This window comes from Chiloscyllium punctatum, chromosome 18 (genome assembly GCF_047496795.1).
Source record: "Chiloscyllium punctatum isolate Juve2018m chromosome 18, sChiPun1.3, whole genome shotgun sequence".
NCBI lineage: Eukaryota > Metazoa > Chordata > Chondrichthyes > Orectolobiformes > Hemiscylliidae > Chiloscyllium > Chiloscyllium punctatum.
Window position 1 is genome coordinate 52,660,513 of NC_092756.1, and position 18,999 is coordinate 52,679,511.

The following is an 18,999-nucleotide window of genomic DNA, read 5'->3' on the forward strand; positions in this document are numbered from 1 at the left end:
AAGGTAGACATGAGCATATGATTTGATCTCCTGCAGTTTGTCCATAACGTAGAATTTAATTGAATATTTATCCTCATCGCATTCACTGATTCAAGCAATGAGTCAGTGTCCATCCTGCAGATGAAAAATTTCAGCTCCTACTATTGATAAAACGAACAGCGCCACACAAATGACTAATGTTCCAGTGCAAGGTGTCAAACCCTAGTTCATCTTAAATTAGGTACAAAATTTATGAATAAGACATGATGAGGGGTAGAGTTTAAAAGATGATTTCAACTCTGTGTCGAAAATGCTATTAGCAGCTTCCTCAGAATAGATGTTAACTACATCACTTTGTAAATTCCCCAAAATAAGAACAGCAAGAGACTGGAATTCTTAATTCCTCTTCTGTGAATAACATCTGGAGAACAGGAAGGAAATCAAGGTTTGTTTGTGATATTCATAAATGATGATGGTGAGAATGTGGAAGCTGGACGGCAGTGGAATGGTAACTAATGTTGGGGATGACACATAGATTAGGTGATTGGTTCACAGTGAGAAGGAAAGGGTTAGGCTACAGGACGATATAAACAGATGATTTCTATATCCAGATTAATGGCCGATAAAGTTTAACACTGATAAATGTGAGATAATGCACATCTGAATTAACAAGACAAGTGTGTGCTCAAACTGTGAATTGTGAGGGCTACATTTGCTCCTTTGTTCATTGCAGCAGGGAATGTTGAGGAGGGAACCTGGTACAGGTGTACAAGAGCATAAGGGAAATGGAGAGGATGAAGAGACAGCAGCTGTTTACCTTAGTCGAAGGGTCAAAAACAAAGGGATACATGCTTAAAGTGAAAGGCAGGGGATTGAGAGAGGATTGGTGAGTCTGTTTTGAACTGAGAGGGTGGCACAGACATAGAATATAAAATTCCTACAGTGTGGAAATAGGCTCTTCGGCCCGACAAATCCACACTGACCCTCCAAAGAATAGCCCACACAAACACGTTCCTCCTATATTTACCCCTGACCTACACATCCCTGAACACAATGGGCAATTAAGCATGGTCAATTCACCTAATCTGCACATTATTGGATTGTGGGAGGAAACCGAAGTACCTGGTGGAAACCACGCAGACACGGGAAGCATGTGCAAAATCCATACAGGCTGTCACCCGATGCTGGAATCATTCCTGGGTCCCCGCGTTCGAAGGCAGGAGTTCTACCGATGAGCCACCGTTCTGCCCCTGGTGACATGTGTCTGGAGTGCATTACCACGGCGGGTGATTGAGCAGATAATCTAACAAACTTTCAAAAAAGCCTTTGGATATGCAATTGGTGGTGCATGCTCGCATTTTCATTCAATGATTCTACATGGTGGCAGCCATGAACACTGATATATTCTGAAGCAATAGCTAATGGCAGTTCCTGGTTTGTTCCATTGACTGTTTCAGTAAGTGAGCATCCAGTGAAGTGCTGGCGTTATCTCCCACTTTCTATTTAAGTGTTTCGGTTTCCTTTCGTTGATCATGTAAATTCCTCTGTCGATGATGTCATTTCCGGACCTTTTCGTCAGAGGGTGGGAGATGGCATCGAAATTGATTTGTTTGTTGATGGAGTTCCGGTTGGAATGCCATGTTTCTAGGAATACTTGGGCTTGTCTCTGTTTGGCCTGTCCTAGGATGGATATGCAGATTAGTCAGAGTGGCGTACTTCCTTATCAGTACGCAAGGAATTAGTGTTGGTGTCATGTATTTTGTGGCTAGTTGATGTTCATATATCCTGGTGACTACTTTTCTGCTTGTTTTTCCGTTGTGGTGTTTGTTACAGTTCTTGCAAGGCTTATTGTTCTTGGAGCAGAACAGACAAACATATGAATTTATTGCGGTGCTCAAAAGTAGGAATAAACTGTCAGAGTGAAAAATATTACTCTATTAGTTGGCATTATAGCATCAAAGAATTATAATTTCATGTTTGTAAGCAGAAGAGCGAGGAGTAAAATAAGGAAAAGTGTCTTTATTTAGGGAGTTGTTACGAATTGGAATTGACTGACTGGGCAAATTGTGAATGAAGATTCAAAACAGAACTGGATATACATTTGGAAATTATTAATTTAACGGGCAACAGAGAGAGGGCTGGCGTATTAGAGGTGTTTGGAGACATTTTTGGAACTGATTCATACACAATGCCAATGATTTCCGCCTGTACCTTAAAGTTTTGTACTCTGTTATGTGTCAGCTCTAAATAAAAGTCAGTATCCAATTATTTCACATTGTAAATGCTCACAAATATCTGATTATTTGGTGCAGCATAAACATTTAAAATGCAAGTATTGCAAGGTCAGCTTCATTATGAAATCTAATGATTACTCAGAACATTAATATTTTACATGTGTTGTTCTAATTGCTCAAACAAATATATCATTGCTTTGGCACAAACCCCTTTGGAAGCTTTGACATTTCTCTGACACGATGTTATCTTCGTTGTCTTTTTCACTCTCTACATTTCATATTAAATATAATTCATTCTAAAAATTGGAAGTTTTCAAATGATTGTTCACTGAAATTTGATAACACAAATAATTTATTTAGTTTAATATTTACAGTCCATGTTGAATTATTGCCATTTTAAAATTGTGGCAAATAGCTGATGATCATACATTTCAGTGAGAAATTAAACTGATTGATATATATATATATATATATATATATATATATATATATATATATAAATGTATAAGAACGCTTATTCTATTTGTATGTTCAATCTTCTGCTCACTCTGAATATGCAATCACTCAGAAGCCAACCACTTTAAAAATATTGGAGTGGCAAAACATTGCTTTGAATCTTGACATTGAATATCTAATTCTAATCACCACAAGAGTTATGTTCTTTCTTCGATAAAATAAAATGTACATGCTTTATTTCTGAGTTAGGAAATTTTGACAGGAGTTTATACTTTAGTTCCATAAATATAGAATTAACAGAATTGATTTAAGAGATTATAGTTCAGTTGAATGATTATCGTTCTCATCTTATTGTTGTCCAATTCATGAAATATAGCAAACATCCGATTATTGTTCGGGTCAGTAAACTCAACACCTTGCAATATGCTGCGCTGAAAATTGCTTCCAATTTATCTGAAATCATTTACAGTGTTATTAGACCTCACAGTTGCCTGTGATGCAGAGAGACTCGGTGGCCTGTTCCAAAATCTGTGCATGGAGCTTCTAATATGGTTCAGGGCAGTCAGTGAAACATTACTTCAAAACAAATAAGTTGGAAACCTCCTTTGGCAGAGGGGTAACCCGCCAACAGACTATCACTGGTCTCAGTGTAGGTACAAATATTGTCCACGTTAAATACTAATGGCTGACCAGCAACCAGGTTTTGAAATTCATCTTAGTCAGAGCCTGGCCCAGAGAGAAGACGTGTTGACATGGAGAGCCAGAATCTCACCATACAAGTTACCTACAGTGATGAAATCTGACCTGTCTCCCAGACTCCATATATCTGCACACTGGACCAGACATGGGTGAAGACGTTAACAGTTTGACAATCTATTCCAGTGCCTTGTGTCTCACAAAGAAACCTCTAAAGCCATAACCAATAAATGTCACCTTCACATTCTCCGGTATCAAAATAAAATTGTACATCTCTATGAATGGTCAGAGATTACTACATGGATCACACAGTAGAATGTAAGTGAAGTAACCAGCAGCAAATGGCAATCCACAAATCACATTAATAACTGAACTTGGTGGATTCTGTCTGGTCTAAGTAAACAAACATATTATACTCGCCTTCAGGTGACTGTAACAATGCAGACCATAACTGGAGGTTTTGGCTTTACACCCCTCCAAAGCTTCCTGATCTCACACACATCACTCCCGCACAAATTCAACAACTTAAGGGGAATCCACAAGCTGGGTGAAACTGGAAAGATAGAACAGTGCAGCATGTACAGGCCTTTTGGCCCTTGACGTTCTGTTGACTTTTTATCCTACTCTAAGATCAAACTAACCTACATATCTTTTATTATACTATCATTCATGTACCTATCCAATTAAATATACCTAATATAGCTGATTTTACTCCAACTGTTGGCTGTTCATTGCACACACCCACCACTCTCTGTGTAAAGAACTTACCTCTGACATCTCCCCTAAACCTTCCTCCAATTTCTGTAAAATCATACCCCCTCGAGATAGCCATTTCCACCCTGGGATAAAGTCTCTGGCTATCCACTCTATCTATGCCTCTCATCGCTGTCAAGTCACGTTCCATTCTTCTTCGTTACAATAAGGAAAATACCCGAGCTCCCTCAAATTTTCTTTGCAGGACATGCCCTCCAGTCCAGGCAACATCCTGATAAATTTCCTCAGCAACCTCACCAAAGCTTCCTCATCTTTACTAAAACGAGGCAACCACAATTGATCACAATATTCTAAGTGTGGTCTCACCAGGACTCGATCGAGTAGCAGCATAACCTCGCAGTTTTTAATCTCAATCCATCGGCTAATGAACACATCAAACACCTTCTTAACAATCTTATAAACCCGTGTAGACACATTGTGGGAGCTATTCCATGGCCCATGTGATCCCCGTTCCTCCACAATGTAAGAATCCTGCTTCTAACCCTGTATTCTGCATTCAACTTCGACCTTCCAAAATGAATCGCATCCCACTTTTCCATATTGAACACCATACGCCACTAAGCAGCAGAGTCCTGCATCTTGTCATTATCCTGTTGCAAACTATTACAGCCCTTCACACTATCCATAATTCCACCAACCGGTGTTACATCATCAAACTTACGAACCTACCCTTCCACTACGTCATCCAAGTTATTTATCAAAATCACAAACAGTAGAGGTCCCAGAACCGATCCTTACGGAACACCACTGCTCACCTAGTTCCACACTGAGTACTTCCCATTTACCACCACCCTCTGTCTTCTATGGGCTATCCTATTCTCTATTCAGACAGACAGGACTCCCTGTATGCCATGCCTCCTTACTTTCTGAATGAAACTACCACGGGGAAGCTTATCAAACGCATTGTTAAAATCCATGCACTCCGCATTCACTGCTCTACCTTCTTCAGTGTGTTTAATCCCATCCTCAAAGAATCCAATAAAGGTTGTGAGGTATGACCTGCACCTCACAAACCCATGCTTACTGTTTCTAATCAAACTATGATTTTTTCAGAATCCTCTCCAATACTTTGGCCAATACAGCTGTAAGACTGACTGGTCTGTCGTTCTCAGGACAATCCATGTTCCCTTGCCTGAACAAGGGAGTAACATTTGCCACCCTCCAATCAACCGATGCTACTCAAATAGAGAGTGAAGACGCAAAGACCATCGCCAAAAGCACAAAAATCTCTTTCCTCTCTTCTTGTAGTAACCTAGGGTGTTTCCCGTCGGGCTGAGGGATTTATATATCCTTATGTTGGTACTTCAATCAGTCTGTATTTGACCTCAACTGGTTTACTCCCTGTCCAACAACTGATTGACTGCTTTCCATTTCAGGGCTCTGTACAGTGCTGCCTTCCTGAGCAAGTATGGTTCCCAATATCCTGTGTATTATCGAATGGAAAACATGGGAAGGCACGAATGGCTTTCTCATGAAGGGCAGATGCCAAAACTTTGACACTGCTGTGCCTCAGATGGTGACTGAATAGTTGTGCTTTGCCAGCATCACACTTTTCGGCTCCGATCACCAGGTAATACAATCCTCACGTTGCCCATTACTGAGGGCTGTCCCCTCTGCACACTGAGCAGGCGATTAATCAGCAGAAACCAGTTGTAGTTAGAGCTGACTGTTCAGTTCTGGAAACCTGCATTTGATGAACACTTTTACTAAAAACGAAATTGCAATTCAATAAATCTTCATTCAGTCCCAGAGTTACAGTTTTGGTTTGTGAATTGGACAGCTTTATAACGAGCAGTGAATGACTGAAGAACTCCGAGGTACAGAGTATTCCAGGTGATATATTCCAGGTTGGATGTGCTTTACCTTAATGCTGCTAATATTATCAGACAGAGAGATATGACAAGGAAACGAGATGATATGTGGAAGTGTGTCATTTTTACCATTACAGAGATGTGTTTGAGGGAGGTCATGGCTGACAACTCAGTATTCTGTGGGACCAGAACTATAGTCAGGACAGGCGATAGGGTAAACGATGAGGTAGTGTTGTCTTATAAATTATGGAGTCAGTTACTGGCTTAAAAAGGGACGATATCTTGAAAGGATCTTCTAATGAGGCTTGGTGGTTAAAACTCCATCTCAAAACCATGACAGAAACACTGCTTGGGATATATTATGGAATCCCAGATAAAGGAAAGTACGGGAGTAGGTATATAACCAAGTTATTGATATGTGTAAAATCAATAATAGGAACACTATATTCAGACATTTCAATTCCAAAAGTTCATCATGGCAGTGATAACTTCTGAAGATGTGCAAATGCTTTGAAATTTATTCCCAAGAGCTTCTTCTATCAACATAGAGCAGATACAACAAAGGGCAGTGCAGTGCTGGGACTCACTGTGGGAAACGAAACCAGTCAGGTATTCCAGGAAGAAGTGGGATAGCATTATAGGACCAGTGACCGTGATATCACACATTTTGACTTTGCTAAGGAAAAGGCCCCAAAATTGTTTGAATCATAAAAGCTTTTTGGATTGGGTAGACAGATTTTATGAAAAAAATGATAGAATCTGGCCAAAGTGCAGTTGCTTCTGGGTGAAACTGGAGCAAAACAATGTGGGGCGGGGGTTGGGGGATCATTTGATTAAAATTGAATTGATGACAGTGTCGGCCCAACATGTTACACCGAAGATAAGATTTAGGAAAACAAGCCCTGAGAACTTCAGGTGTCGACACAAATCCAGAACAGGATGAAAAAGGAAAGAGAAGCTTAAAGCAGGTACCAAGTGAGCGGGCCAATGAAGGTCCTAAAAGAATATAGAAAGTGGAGGGCTAAACTTTAAAAGTCAGCGGAAGAGCAGAAGGAGCGGTGATAAAATATTAGCGGGTTAGATTAGCAAGAATCCAAAGTCATATTTTTGGTGTATATTAAGGGGAAAACGATAATGCGGGAAAGAACTGGAGTATTAGGGACTAAGGGGATAACCTGTTTACGCAGCCAGAGAAAATGTTAAATACATGCTACGAATCGGTCTTTAGTTTGGAGAAGCTGTTTCTGGATTCAGGGAGAGTGACCGTTTGACCCTTGAGGAAATTTACACAGGAGCTGAGGAAGAATTGGAAGTTTATGCAAATTAGAGTGGGCAAATCACCAGATTAAAGACCACCAAGTCTCACATCAGTGAGAGGGAAACAATTGTAGAAAATTCGGAGGGCTGTTGAGGCTGGACCATTAAATATCTTAAAGGCTGAGGCAGACAGATTTTTATACAAGCGTTATGGGAAATTGCAGAAAAGTGGAATGGGGGATTAACAAAATAAAAATAACCTAATCGAAGGAAAAGCAGACTCAGTTAGAGGATAGACATATTGTTGTCCCTATGTCTAATAGTGTTCTTTTCCAATAGCCCTGTATTCACAAGAACATCACCTCTCTCGAGGGATTTAAGGAATTCATAAACGCGATACCAATAGACAGAAAGTACGAGAGGGCTGCGACAACACAGATTGCCTGTTCGGGTGAAGATTTGCATGGACAAGTCACCACTACCAGAAGGAAGACCTCAGCAAGACACCCTTCAAGGCCAAGCAGAGATCTGCACTGGGGAGCAGGTAGTCAGTGGCCAGGTGTCAAGGAGTGCTGAAGACCTAAACACTGCATCACTGTCGTGTCTCCTTGCTTCGCTGACCAAAGCTCTATCTGGAGAGGTAGAGAGACATGCCGTTGGAGCAGAGTAAGCAGTAAGGCTTTGACACGAGACGCTTCGGACAGCTGCAGCTCAGCAAAATGTACAGGGAAACTGAAATAAAGTCCTTTTAACTTTATTGTTATAGCCGTCGAGATGGCAGTTAGGGCAGTCGCACGTTCCTCTTGTGGGATGTGGTAGCTCACGGAGATTTTCACCATCCCTGATGTCTATACGTGTGGACTGTGCATCCAGCTTCAGCTCCTGGGAGACCATGTTAGGGAGATGGAGATGGGCGGCACGGTGGCGCAGTGGTTAGCACTGCTACCTCACAGCACAAGGGAGCAGGGGTGAAATCCTGGCTCGGACAACTGCTTGTGTGGAGTTTGTGCATTCTGCGCGTGTCTGCATGGGATTCCTCTGGGTGATGCGATTTCCTCCCACAGTTCAAAGATGTGCAGGTTAGGTGATTTGGTCGTGCTAATTTGCCTGTATTGTAGGGGAGTGAGTCTTAGTGGGCTGCTCTTTGGAGGATCGGTGCGGACTTGTTGGGCTGAAGATAATTTAGGATGCATTCAGAGTCATCTGAGATACCGAGAACTTCATAGGTAAGCGCTTTAGTATGGTGGACACACCCCTAGGTATGTTTCTTTCATGACTGTAATATTCCAGTCCAACGTTCATCGCCCTGAGTTTACCTGTCAGTCCTGTTGTATTTAAATAAACACAACAGGCGTTCCTTGCTTCCTGTCATGTTCCAGGCAGAGAGTAGCTGTGCGATCACCAGGAATGGCAAAGGGAATAGGCAGAGAGTGCAGAAATAGTCCGTGGCTATTCCTCTCCATAACATGTAGACCATTTTGGATTGTTGGGGGCGATGTACGTTCAGGGGAAAGCAGCAGTAGCCAGGTTGGTGGTATTACCACTGGCTCTGGGGCACAGCAGGAAAGGGTAAAGGTAAACAGGACGTTAAAGATAGGAGGGACGATTGTTCGAGGGACAGATCGGAGATTCTGTGGCCACAAACGGGAATCCAGGATGGTGGGTTACCTCCCCGCTGCTCGGGTCCAGGATGTCTCCAAGTGGCTGCAGAACATTCTCAAGGGGTTGGGTGAGCATCCAGAAGTCATTATGCACGTTGGCACAAATGATACCCGTTAAAATAGGGCCGAGGTTCTGGAGCAAGATTACAGAGAACTCGGAGAAACATTAAGAAAAAACCTCCTTAGAGGGAGATTACCGTCCGCGACATGCACTGGAAGGGACACCAATATCTTGGCGTCCAGTTATGCTTGTGTTACGAGGGTGGGTTTAAACTAGATTGGCAGGGGATGGTATCCTCAAGAGCAGGGAGGCAAGTGCGAGGCTGGAAGGAGATAGAGTAATCAGAAATAGTAAATTTAGGCTGGAAAATGACACAGAGAAATGACTTTTGGATTAAATTGCATCTATTTCAATGCAAGAAGGCCTACAGGTCAGGCCGATGAAGTCAGGACGTGGATACGTCGGTGGGACTGGTATATTATAGTCATTACACAAACATGGCTAAGTGATGGATGGGACTGACAGCTTAATGTGCCAGGGTACAGGTGCTTTAGGTGAGACAGAGATGTTGGAAGGAGGGCAGTGGAGTTGCATTTCTGATTAAGGGGAGTACCACAGCAGTAATCAGAGATAAAATAACTGATGAATCACCCAGTGAGGCTTTGTGGGTGGAGTTAAGAAATAGGAAGGTGTTTGTGACGTGATTGTTGATGTGCTATAGGCCCCCAAATAGTCAACAGGAATGAGATAATAAATGTGCTGGGAGAGAGTGGAAACCTGCAAGAGCAATAGGGTTATCATAATGGGGGCTTTTATTTTTTCTCATACAGATTGGAACGGCCAGAGCGTTAAGGGATTTGATGAGATAGAATCCGATAAAAGCTTCAGGAAAGTTTCCTCAAACAGTGTACAGAGAGTTCTACTCGGAAAGGGGAAAAACACGAAATTTTCTTAGGGAATAGGGCAGGACAGGTGACTGAGTTAACAGTGGGGGAGCACTTTGTGACCAGAAACCGTAGTTCTATTAATATTCAAATAGTTATGTAGAGGGACAAAACTGGTCCACAGGTTCATGTTTGAACTTGGGGCGTGGCTCAGTTCCAGGCCGCTGGGATCAAGGGAATTCCTGGAGGTATATTAGAGATACAGGAGTTCTGAAAAAGGAAAGCAATAGGGTGAAAGGGGGGCAAGAAAGAGTCTTGGCTGAGAAGATTAGGATGAATCCAAAAAGTTACTTTAAATCTATTAAAAGAAAAATCAAAAACTGGATAGAAAATAGGACCCCTCAAAAACCAATGTGGACAAGTAAGTGTGGAACTCTATGTGATGTGTGAAGTCGTCAACGAATATTTCTATTCTATGTTTAACGTGGAGAAAGACATGTTGACTTGAGAACTTGAGGAAGTTAGTGGTGATATCTTAGAGCCAATCTATATCATAGTTGAGGAGATTTTGGACATATTAGAATGTTTGAAAATGGATACATCTCACGGTCCTTACCTGATATATCCAAGAACACCTCAAGGGGCTCCAGAAGAATTTGCGGTGACCCTGGCTTTTAATGTTTATCATCAGTAACCACAGGTAATGTCCCGAAGACTGGAGGATAGCAAATGTTGTGCCCTTATTCAAGAAGAACTGAACAAAAAAAGCCTTGGAACGACAGATCAGTAGGTTGAACATCGTAGTAGGTAAGTTATTTGAGAAGGTTCTGAGGGATAAGATGTGCATGTATTTAGAAAGACAGGCTTTGATTAGGAATAGTAAGTATGGCTTTTTTGCGAGGAAGATTGTGCCTGACAATTCTCTTAAAGTAAGTGGATGATGTGACCAGGAAGATTGATTTGTGTGGGGCAGTATATTTCAAAACATGTGGTGTTCGATAAGCACAGCAGGTCAGGCATATTCGAGGGGCAGGAGAATCCTTGTTTCGGACATAAGCCCTTAATCAGCAACATCGAAAACATCGATTCTCCAGTCCCTCTGATGCTGCCTGACCTGCCGTGATTTCCAGTGCCACACTTTTCGACACTGATCTCCAGTATCTGCCGTGCTCAATTCCTCCATTGGAAGTAGATTTAGTCGATATGGATTTCAGTTACAGCAGAACAGAATGAGGTTTTTTAGCCCCTGGAGCCTAATATACAATTACAGGAGGAGGCCAATAAACCCTTCAGGCCTATAAAACTGTAACCAGATCATGCAGCACCAGTATCCAGTTGCACATCAACAGGATCAATCTATTCAGCTACTTGAAGACAGTAACACAGGAAATGGAAGAGGCCACAAAGTGACTGGACTATGAGGTATACTGGAATAAAACCAGGCTACATAGCCTCTCAGACCTGCACTTCGATTCAGTAAGTCGGGGTGATTTGCACTCGGCCGCAATTTCTCTTACATGCCCAATTCTTTGTAGACCTCCACTCTCTGACGGGTCAAAACCCATTGACACCCACTCGCAACCCCCAATCATTTCAGTGATGTAGCCTCCCCTAACTGTCTGGCCCCAAGCATCACTACTCCCTGAGAGAAGGAACCACTCCCCACACATATACCTTGGCCTATTGACATGGATAGAAGATATGAACACAGCGTAAAGTGACTGGCCCTGATATCACGGTAGTATTTGAGCAAGATGTCAAGGAGACTGAACAAAATTGAACTTGATGGGAATCAGTTGTGAACTCCCCACTGGTTGGGTCATTCAGAGCACAATGGGGCTGGTGGACATCAATCCTCCCAGTCCCTGGATATCTTTCTGGGCAATTCTCAGAGTAGCTTCTTCGGCATAAACATCTTCAGCTGCTTCATCAATGTCTTTCCCTCCTTCATGCAATCAGAGGTGGGGATATTCTTTGAAGATTATACAATGTTCAGAACAATCGGTCACCTCCTAAGGTAATAAAGTATCAAATCTGGGCAACATTCAAGCTTGTGCTGTTAATATAATGGTAACATGAATCAAAAGCACTGCTGGAGAATAAACATTTCTAACGGTTAAAAGAAAGAGGGACCCCTTCAGCAACTCTAGCTAGTTTCACAGTAATATAAGAAAGCCATTCAGCCCATCAGATCTATTGGATAACAATAGGTGCAATGCCTTAACTCACTCCTGCCTATTACACAAGAAGACAATTTAAAATAAAAACTGGTGTTGGAATCCAAAATACACACGCAGGAAGCTGGAAGAACAGAATAAGCAAGGCAGCATCAAGACTTTGAGAAGTGTATGCCTTGGATATAACCCTTTGTCAGGACTGTGGGTGGGAGTAAGGGGGTCTATAGATAAAGTGGCAGGTGAGGGAGGAGGAGGCAGAGTGCCGAGGTGGGGATTAGTGAACACAGATAAAGATATCAGCGAGTTGTTGATGGGAGGGCTGAATCCAGTTGGTAGCTGGACAAAAGGTGGCTCAGAGGAATGGACGGGAGGGGAGGGCTTGGGAAGGGAGTCGGGGAGGATTGGAAGGGAGGTAATTTGAAATTGGAGAATTCAATGTTGAGCCCCCGGGGTGCAGGCTGCACAGGTGACAGATGAGATGTTGTTCCTCCAAATTATGGTTTGGTTCATTGTGACAATGGAGGAGGCCAAGGATGGCCATGATGGAAAGGGATTGGGAAAGAGAATTGAAATAGGAAGTGACTGGGATATTTTCCATTTCACCTAACGACCCTACCTTTCAGCTCCCAACCGGATTCATCCCTCCCATCGCCTAACCAGGTAGCACCTCGCACTTGTGTCCACATAGCCGTAACTGACCATCCCCCTGATCTCCCCACCCCAACCACTCACTTCCCTCTTTATCTGCATCTCCCCCACCCCCCATCCCAGTTCTGAAGAACGGTTATAACTGAAATGTTGACTTTCCCAGCTCATGGTGCTGCCTGGCTTGCTGTGTTCTTCCAGCCTTCTGTTTGTCTCCTATAACCCAGGAAGATAGAGTCTAGTCTGCACAGCGTGCTGTTAGGCAGGAACTAAGGGTTGCCCACTGAAGTCCTTGAATCTCTGCCCTCGGGCCAGGAGGAAGACATTCAGTTCCTCCAGACACTGAACAGAAGAGGCCATTCAGCCCAGCCAAACTGTAAGACTGAAATTGGAGGATGTCATTGTTGCCGCAACACGACAAACCAATGAGCCATAGACTGCAAAGACAGACTGCTCCATGTTGTTCCTCCTGGCTCCATTGCTAATGGTACACACGTGCTATTGTTCACGTGGTTTGCTGACCATGAGGAGGGAAAGTGAATGGTTTGTGCCAAGTCCCAAGGAGGCACCTTCCATCTCCGAGATGTTATGAACTACGTTAGACTACTCCAAACACTTTTAAGCATGCAGCAGAGCGCACACCTTTGCAATTTGTTTCGGTAAGTGTACAATGAAAATTACCAGAGGTAATTTAGCTAGGTTGACTACTAGATTTTGAAACAGACAAAACCTTTAATCATAAAATTACACAATGAAACACAAAGAACAGAATAAAAAATCACGACAGAATTCAACCTATTCAGCTAGACTTAATTATGCTATTCCGAATACACACAACTGTCCCAATAAGCAAACTCCCAATAATAAAGAAAACAGTATAAATGGAACACAAACTTCCAGGTTGAAGTTGAAGGTCAGAAAAGAGAGAGAGTATCCACACAGCTCCCATTTGAACTTCCCAGTTCAAGACTCAACTGAAAACTGCTAAGCTCAGCTAGTTCAGCTACAGTAGCTCAACACTCTCCGTTCAGTATACTGGTCACTAATAAAGCATGGCCACTTTGGCCTGAAGACTCATCTGTTTCCATATAAATAAAAGACCTCTGAAAGTACTTTTCATCTCTGTACCAAACCAGACTGATCGGAGCTTGGAGAAAGTGAGAAAGGGATTCTGCCCAAAACGTCGATTCTCCTGCTCCTTGGATGCTGCCTGACCTGCTGCGCTTTTCCAGCAACACAATTTTCAGCTCTGATTGGATCTTGGCCCCGTTTTATAGTTCCTCTGAAAAAAAAACCAAGGAAAGAGTCTACTTGAGCCAAGGAACAGCTTTTAGACAAAAAGGGACTTGCTTTGTGACACATCTTTCCCCCCTTAAAAAAAACATCAATGATAAAAGGTGGTTGCATTTTTAACCCTTCAGACCCAGTTAGTAGCCTTAAAACTGACAGATATACTGTACTAATTGTAAACATTCAAACATGCTAACACCAAGTTTAAAGTCTTTTTCTCCACTGTTGAACATTTCTGTTGATGTCCGTTCGACTTGCCAGAAAAACACCCGATCGGTCTTTCTATTCCTTCATCATCCTCCTGCAGGAACACTGAACCAATGCCCACATCACTGGCATCGATAGCCACCTTGAAAGACTTCGTGTAATCTAGAGTAGCTAATATTGGGGCAGTGTCTAACACAGGTTTTAGGCTGGAAAATGCCTTTAACAGTCCTCTGTCCACTGAGAGTTCTTGCCCTTAACAATTCGGTGAGTGGAGCAGCCACACCGCTTAAAGTTTGGCACAAACGTTCAGTAAAATCCAGTCAATCCCAGGAACCGTAGTATTACATATTTATTTTTGTCGACGGTGTGGAACATTCCCCAACTACTTTCGTTTTTGTATCTCATGGGGCCATTGGTCCATGTCCAATAACATGACACAGGAACGTGACTTGGCTTTCTCAAATTCACTTTTAGCTAGGTTTACCAGCAAGCCTGCCTTCTGAAGTCGATCAAACAAGTCCGATAAATGCTGCAAATGTTCCTTTCAAGAGTCACTAAAAACTACCAGGTGATCAATGGACACCACATAGTTGGGGAATCCGACAATGACCTCATTATCAGTCTCTGAAAGGTGGCTGGATCGTTTTACATATCAAATGCCACAATTTTGAACTGAATCCATTTAGTGTTATGAAAGCCGAATTTGCCTTTGCTCTCTCTGACAGAGGTCCTTGCCAGTAGACTCTGAGCAAGTCCAACTTAGAAATGTAAGTAGCTTCTCCCACTTTTTCGACAAAGATCTCCAAACATGCATGTAACGAAGTTGAGTTTGTGATAGTACACACATGTCCACTGGGTACCATCTGGCTTTGGCGCCATGACTATACATGAGCTCCAAGCACAGTAACTCATTTCGAATTTGCCATCTTGGAGCGGGTGCTCTATTTCCTTCTGAACCCTTGACAACTTTAGAGGATAATGCCTTTAAGGATGTTATTTAATCAGAACAGTGTCTCCTGTGTCGACACCATGCACAATTTTGTTCGTGCTTCCCAGTTTATTTCCGCATATCTCTCCAAGATATCGTAATAACTCTTTCAGGTTTGTATGCTTTTCTCGTGGAAGGTAACTCAGTAATTTATCCCAATTTCTGACAACTTTCTCATTGTTCAAAAAGAAACTTTTGGATAACTCGACGTCAGCTTCGTTATCTGTGTCTTTATCCTGCGGAAACCTGTGCTTCTGTGATCTTCTGGTGATGCAATCAGGGGACATTCCTGGAGACATATTCTCCAGGTCTTCAGTTGCCTGCATCTCCACTGGCTTTTCAACTAGGGTAGGCAGCACGCCTACCAGTGAAGCAGCTATATTATATGCAAGGACAAATTTTATTCCTAGAGCTGAAAGTTAGGGCTCTAGTACACCTCCCGCACATGCTCCAATCTTCTCTGGACACTCTTGCCTCACTTTACATAACGGAGCACTTTTTTCCTCACTATGAATTCCTGTTACCAGCACATTTTCTGGAAGTAGTCTGTCAAGAGTGCATAAAGCCTCACCCCTCAGCATTACAGACTGAAAAAATCCTGTGTCAATTAATATTGAAACCTTCTTACCAATTAATCCTGGCCGATGTGAATAAACTTTACCCTTTCATGGAAGTTTTGTTTGCCGATTTGGCACGTCCACTGATCATCTTGTACACTCTGAGGCAGTTGCCTACCTTCCCTTACGCTTTTTGTTACGAGTCCAACAAAACTTCCAGGCTTGTTTGGTTATCCTACATCTGGTATTCTCCCAGCCCATCAACACTGTGATTTTGTGTGGCCCTCTTTTTTACAATGAAAACACGACAGGTTTTTAACTTCTTTGTCCCCATCAAGGTTTTATGTATTACTGTGGTAAATGATCCTTATGATCTACACTGTGATCTACCTTTCCCTTTGCATGTGAGGATATCTGTTTGCTCCAATTTCTGTCCCTCAGAGACCAGAACTGGTTCTGGAAGCCAAACCAAGTTTATGGACCAGTTCGTAATCATCAGCCATTTCAATAGCTAACCTTGCTGCTTACGCTCTCTGCTCTTCCACCTGAGTTTGCACTCCTTGAGGCAGTTAATTTTTGAATTCCTCCAAGTGTTAACCTCTTTAAGGGCATCATAGCTTTGCTTGAATTTTAAATCTCTTATCCAACTATCAAAATTAGTCTGTTTGATCCTTACAAACTCAGTGTAGGTTTCACCAGGATCTCTCATTAAATTCCTGAAAGGTTGCCTATGCAGACAAAATGTTTTTTTTAACCACCTTATACTGCCCTGATACCTCCTCTGATAGGGTTGTGAATACCTCACCAGTACTACCTACAAGTTTCGTTTGGATCAACAAAATCCACATAGCCTCTGGCCACTGCATTTCTTTAGCCAACTTTTCAAATGAGATGAAAAGGGTATCACATTCTTCTCATCAAATTGAGGCAACGCTTGAACATACTCAAACAAATTCTCACGAGGCTTCTGACTACCAGGGGCTTTCCCATCCTCACTCTCTTTCTTACGAAGCGCACCCTCAGACGTTATCTCCAGCCTTTTACACTGACTTTTCTTTTTAATTGTCAGTTTTTGTTCTTCAAAAGTTCTCTCTTTCTCTCTCCCCTATTGCTTTCTCTTTTGCCATTCGTTCTTTTTACTCTCTGTTATGCTGCTTTCTTTTTTCCCTCTTCTGCATTCTATCGAAAGTCAAATGTTTCATTTTGGATATTAGTTTGATTGGGTTGAGAAAACTTAGAATGGTAATGGCTATTTCAGTCGCCAAACGTTTTCTGGGTGTGCATGCAGTGACTTTGGAAATTTTACGAAAAATGAATTAGACAAGTTGCAAGAATTAGCAGAAAAGCTGAAATTGGAACTGACTGCTTCTGTGAGGAAAGGAGAGATAATTACAGCGGTATCTCGTCAATTAAACTTGCTGGAGAAACCAACAGAATCGGAGATGGCAAGAATTCAGTTGCAAATTAAACATCTTGAGCTAACGGCGAGAGGTAAGGAAAGGGCAGCCAAATTCCTTCACACTCTCCTCATGATACCATCACAGCAGGGATTAGTCTGGTGAAACTCCATTACACCGTCTCTCTGTAGCAAGGAGACTATTGATTATAAATGAAAGAAAATACTGCCTCAAGTATACTCCACAACTGCAGGACGGTGTCTTCACTCTTATTCTTTAATCATTTTGTAATGAACGATACTACTCAGTTGTTGTGCTGATTACTTGCTGAGTCATAGAGTTATAGAGATGCACAGCATGGAAACAGATCCTTTGGTCGGACCTGTCCGTGCCAACCAGATATCTCAACCCAATCTAGTCCCACCTGCCAGTACCCGACTGCTCTGCATGAATTCTGTTAGTGCCTCATGATCAAGGACATCCAGCTCCTTTTCACCAAGAGCACTTCCCATCATCTTGCCTTCTCATAAATACAAACTGAGAAGGATGGCATTTTTTGCCAATCATTTATTTGCCTTATGAAGCAAAGTCATACCAATAACAACATCACTGTTGCCATTCGAATTGATTGGAGATACTGAGGAGGCGATGATCTAGCTGTATTATCTCCGAATATTAATCCAGGGAATCAGGTAATGACCCAGACACCGGATCCGAATCCCACAACGCAAATGTTGGAATTTAAATTCAATAACATATCAGGAATTAAGAATTAAATGAAACAATGAAACCAATGTCGATTGTCCTACCTTGCACCCTCATGCCCTTCAGGAAAGGAAACTACCATCTTCAGCTGATCGGGCTGACATGTAACTCCACAGCAATATGGTTAACTCTCAGTTGCAGTTTGAAATAGCCAAGCCAGTCACCCAGTTATATCAGTAACTTCAAAGCCTCAAAGAAATGAATCCGCATGGATCTCAGCACTGACTACTTACAGCCCACAGACTGCAGTGGGTCAGGAAGGCAGCTCACCAACACCTTCTCAAGGACAATGAGGAAAGGGAAGTAAATATTAGCCCAACATCCCATCACTGAATAAAAGACGATGATCACACTCAGGGAAGAGAGAACAACAGACATAAATAACTTTAAGGAGGGACTTTGACATATACCTTACATGGTCAAGATTATCAATAATATGGGTACAAGAAAGACATAAGTAATATTTAATTTCAGTTTTTATTTCCGTCACAGCTGACCATCAACAATCCCTTTGTTTGTTTCATTCTCTCTACCTCTCTCTTTTTCCATCTATTCAACTCAATCCTTCTCCTCTTCATAACAGATGTCGGTGTCACCAACATCAATCACACTATTTCCCAACTGTGTTCCGTTCGGATGTATGAATCGAATTGCCAATTCTATTTTTCTCTCGACCCGAGTGGGCTGCCAAATCTGCTCAGTTTGTCTGGCACTTTCTCGTTCTTCATTGTTTCTGATCTGTTGCATCATTCTTTGTTTTATATAACCTTAAATTTTGTTATTATTTGGAATGTCTGCATCGCTGACAGGGGCAGCATTTATTGACCTAACCAAATGTCATTTACTGCTAGGTTATTCTTTCAGGCAGTACAGAACCAAGAACATTGCTGTGGGTCTCACATCAGTCTTAAGCCAGACCAGAGAGTAACGCAAGATCTATTTACCAAAGGAGATCAGTGAAATAGATAAACGTAAATGCTGGAGATGTAATGGTTGTTATTAGTAAAACTTGCTTTTTTCCAAATTCTTGTCTTGTGTATTTACTTTCTGATATTGTCTGTGGTAGGATGTGGAACAGTGTCTTTCTGTGTAATAACCTGTGCATCTGAATTACATTTCTTCCGACATTACTGCTCTGAGAGAGTGTTCCTGTCATTAAGTTATTTTAGAGACAAGAATAAAGATGTGATCGAAATATTTGCAACTGAAAGAGTGCTTAG